At 45.9% G+C, this 4,664-nt stretch overlaps 1 non-coding gene across 1 annotated transcript; it reads left to right on the forward strand.

Annotated features, from left to right (window-relative positions):
- The first annotated feature begins 4,005 nt into the window (after positions 1-4,005).
- TRNAK-UUU (transfer RNA lysine (anticodon UUU)) lies at positions 4,006-4,078 on the forward strand. Its single transcript has one exon. It is a non-coding gene; the product is annotated as a tRNA-Lys (tRNA).
- The last annotated feature ends 586 nt before the right edge of the window (positions 4,079-4,664 follow it).

The raw sequence follows: 4,664 nt of genomic DNA on the forward strand, positions 1-4,664 counted from the left end.
GGATCCTATCCTAAAGGAGAAGGAGGAGTAGGAGGAGTCAGTTTTCTTTGAAGATCGAAGAACGTAGTGTCGGACAATTATGCCATTCGGAAGAAGTCTTCTACAGAAGAAAAGCCTGTTACGAGTAAGTGGAGAGGAAAGATCTCCAGGGATTCTTATCTCATTCCATTCCAGTGGCTCAACCAGTAACCAATGACGAAAACTCAAAAATCCATGGTTTCCCGGTAGAACCCTATTTCGCCCAAGTTGTTTCGGAACCGGAAAAAAGAAGCGGTTTTTCGCACAGCTTGCTCATAGTGCAGGTCCCACTTGTATATCGTATTTGGCCGAAGAAGCATCGGACAGGTTGGAGTTCTTACCTTCTTGGGACTCCATGGACCAAGATCTGCTTTTATTATATGGTCAATACCGATCTACTTTAGTAGATCATATGGATGTAGAAAAAGCTTCTAATTTGGATGAAATAGAAACATCTCTTTTCCATTTCTATTTACCCAGTTCATATCTTTGTTTCGTGTGTTCCTGGGAGGAATTCGATCTCGGAATACCACCTAAATAACTACGGCCAGAGAGTCAAATAGGTCGGGAAGAAAGAGTCTGAGGTCGGGTCGGACGACATACATCTTGGTTGGTTCCACCACCACTAGAGATTGGACATATATATAATCTTTCTTCTAAAAAAGGGATTCTTATATATATATTTTAAAAATAGCTGCAAGACCAAAACGGGGTGCAAAAAACCGAAAGCCCTTCTTTTATTTAAGTTCCTCCCAGATACATGGCTTACATACCCGACTCAACATTCTTGGAAAACAATCGAATCGAGGGTTCGGAGGAGAATTGGCCATTCAATCTTGTGAACTAATCGAGACCGAAATTGGAAAAAGAGATACGAACGGAGAGAAATAACCAATCGATGAAAGAACATGAAACCATTCTGTTTCAATATAGGTACGAGAAACGGTTGGGGGCAATGAAGTAGGTGAAGTGGTTGGATTTTGCGAGTTGTTCCAACCACTGCTGGATGTGATTCCAAGAGCCGAACGAGAATGAATACCACACAGAAGAGTCAAGACCAGGCTCCCTAATGGAATGTTTAACCGATCCATTCCGGATCGACCGAATTGGTACGGAAGTTGTAACATGGGAAAATCACGGAAAACACGACTTATTTGAATAACCCGGTGACCTACCAATTGTAGAAGTAGGATTTTTGGCAAGCAATAAGCACTTAAATAATACAATTCAAGTGTACCATCTTCTTTCTCATTTCGAGGAAAAGGTGCGGAAGGAAAAGGAAACAACGGAGGGATCCTAATTGGACCTAAATGGGAATGAAATGAAAAGTCTTTTTCAAAACCTAGCATTAAGGGCGTTACGACGATATACGAGAGGAATAGAGAAAAACTCGTGATTGGTGTGGAGGGGAAGATCTGTTTATGATATAGTTCAAGAAAGAGTCGTCTCATTTCCTTACTTCTTTCTAATTCATTCACTTCAAGACTGGTTCTGAACGCCGCGTAACATCATCTTCAACCAACCTCCACCGTACTTTCGGTGCGACCACTAAAGAATTGCTTATACACTAAACAGCTGCTTATATACGTTTACTAAAAGACTGACTTTCATTCATTATCATTAGTCCAGCGTGAAACTAAGAAAGAGAGATGTGCCTAAGGCGGCATGTAAGCAAACTGTGCACGCTAAGAGAAGAGGAGAGATGTTCGCAATTACTACCACAAGAAAGCCGCCCCTATCTTCTAAAGGGTCCCGTCACTTCGTTCGTACCTTCTTGGCTTAGGCTTCCAACTGAACAACATGGCCTTGCCGCCCTGCCACTAGCAGAAGCTAAGCGCTTGAAAAGCGCGCTAAGAAAGGTTGCTTCTGTCGCCCTTTCTGTGCAACAGTCCACCAGTAGCGGAAGAGAGGGTTACCGTACATACAAGAGTCTTCCAGTTCTTACGGAAGCTCTTTCTTACCAGTCAATCAAGTAGTACAAGAACTCTATCTTATCTTATAGCCCGGCGCGGCGGGTCGCCTTTTAAATTAAGTAGATAGAAGAAAGTCTTAAATAGATAAGGAGTAGGTGAGTGAGTGAGTCCTCACTGACCTGAGCGATTTCGATCACCTAGCAGGCCTTTTATTTGGTAGGTAACATCGCCAAAGCGTATCATCAGATTTGACTACGAAGGAAGGAACTCGAAGTGAAAGGGCACCGTCTTGTGCAAGGCAACGATAGTTGGCCCTCTATCATCTTCTATCTGGTAGACTTGGTAAAAGGGCCCCGACTTATTTCTAGAATAAGAGTTCGACCGCGGCTTCCCCCTTTTTTTGGGGGGGATCAAGTTCCTTGCCAACTGCCACCTATCGACCCTGACCACTTTTCATTTGTTTTGGATATTACCAAACCTAGCCTAGCCTTCGTAAATCACACTAAAGCGGACACCCAACTATGGAAAAGCCTCCTTAAGGGTGGGTTAGGTTAGTCAATCCGGCCCGAGACGCGTTCGTTGACAAAACCGCCGTAGGAATTCCTACTTTTCAATAGAGCGGAGGCGAACTGATCAACGAGAAAGAGGCCCTACTCACTACAAACGAATACACCACAAGATCGAACTGCACTCATGCCTCTCCCGCATCAAGTTGACCGCCCCCCTACGTAGTGATTCTATCAATCATGTACGTAGGTAGGACCCTCCATTCTGATTGCTATATCATGAAAAAAGAAAGCCATTTGCACCAGGCGCACTGCGCTTTCCCTTGCCCAAATGTTCGCCTTTCTAAGTCAAGTAATGGTGACCCACCAAAGACTGGAGCTTCGTAACATGTTGACGAAGGCCCCCAAACTGAGGGTTCGGTCAGTAGAAGGGACGACTTTGTCTCCACGGAAGAAGAATAGCCCCGCTCTCTAGCCGACTGATCCCGTTGATCATATAACTGGGAGGGAATGTGTCACATTAGAGGTGAACGATCAGAGGTGTCCTCTAATCACCACGACGAGGCTGGTCTCTATTTTAGTAGACTCAGCTATGAATATTCATGAAGAAATCAATGCCGGGCTCTTTCTTTCACTGCTAACCCCAAGAAGTTTCAACATGCTGAAACTTTCCGTTTCGTCGAGCCCCGAGCTTGTGGTCGTCCTTTGAGTGTGGGTTCAATTGAATGAATCTCTCAAGTCAAGGAAAACGTACGTAGCAGCAAGGATGGTGCATCGCCTATTTATCGTTCTCGCTCGGGAGCCAAAACGAACATGCCTGCTACCTACTGTACTGGACCTTCGACCAGGCATTCTACCTTTGTCGAATCGGAAACAACACCACTGCATTGCGCTCGAACAGTTGAGCGGCCGCCGGCCAGCAACTTCCGTGCACAGATATAGATTCATTTTTTGTACCTGGTCCAGCCTCACAAACCTTCGCGAGTTGGTAAGAAGTCAGTCTTGTTTGGTAAGACGGAATTGGATAAAGAAAAGAGAGTGCTCGACCGGAACAACGGCCAACAACGTAATTACATAGATAACTGCTCCTCCCCTGATCCTTAAGGCTTTAAGGCGAACCGTATGGCGGCTGGAAAGAAAGACGACCTCACCTTCTCTGGTGTTAGTGAGAGCTATTTGAGTATCCCCCGTTGACCTTCTTTTGTAGATAGAATCTTCAATGAGTGGAAACAAGCAACCTTACTAAGAAAGGTGCTTGTTGAGTAAGGCCGGCTTTCGAGCCCAAGCCCCTTTACTAGGTTGGGCGCTTGAGCGCATCTTTCTCATATCGATCAAGGCTTTCCTTGAGTTTGAAATAAGGGGCAAGAAGCAAGGGCGTAGCAGTTGCGCGAAGTTGCGCCTTAGCGCATCCGTTTTCTTGCAGGAGTGCTAACGCGCGACCTTACGTTTTCTTCCGCTTGCTCTGCAGTACGAGCCTCATACAGAGCCGCGCTCCTTTAATATGATGTTAAAAAGGGGGGCCGGCCTCTTTTCCATACCAATCCTTATTTACTACTACATCTTTTTTGGGGTGTATAGCTCAGTTGGTAGAGCATTGGGCTTTTAACCTAATGGTCGCAGGTTCAAGTCCTGCTATACCCAAACCTACCTTACACTCTACTATGAATAAGGATGCATAGTAGCCTTCAAAGATGACTCTTTGGCCTTTAGACTCGCTTCGGCGACTTCGCCCTTTAAGTGACAAGGGGGTGAGCCGCTCCAAGCGGAAAGCGATAGTGAATCCCGAACTTGCCCACGCTCATCCAAACCGGCCTAAAAAAGCGATCGGAAAGCGAAGCCCTTCCTTCCAATACAAGCCGGCGAAGCCGCCCCTATATCTAACCACCGCTCACCCCGATAACATATTGGCACGTTCATGATGCATCATAATCAAAAGGCCGTAAAGTAAAGAAGACCTATGCATCAGTGTACTGTCATGATCACATATTAGCTCGATTTTATTGACGGCTTGAAGGTGAAGCCGCCTATTTCTTAGGGCAAAGGGCGCTCCATCCTCCTAACTCCTTCCACTTCTCCCAGGGACAGGAACTACGGCTTGACCTTCGGGGAAGAAGTCCGTGGGACCCCTCCTTCGAGGGCGCCTAGATAGTGAAAGGTTATCCCTTTGCAACGCTGGAAGCTAAGCAAAGTCACGAAGCTGGCTGACTACGCTCAAGCAGAGCTCAGA

Source organism: Nicotiana tabacum, chromosome 16 (assembly GCF_000715075.1).
Source record: "Nicotiana tabacum cultivar K326 chromosome 16, ASM71507v2, whole genome shotgun sequence".
NCBI lineage: Eukaryota > Viridiplantae > Streptophyta > Magnoliopsida > Solanales > Solanaceae > Nicotiana > Nicotiana tabacum.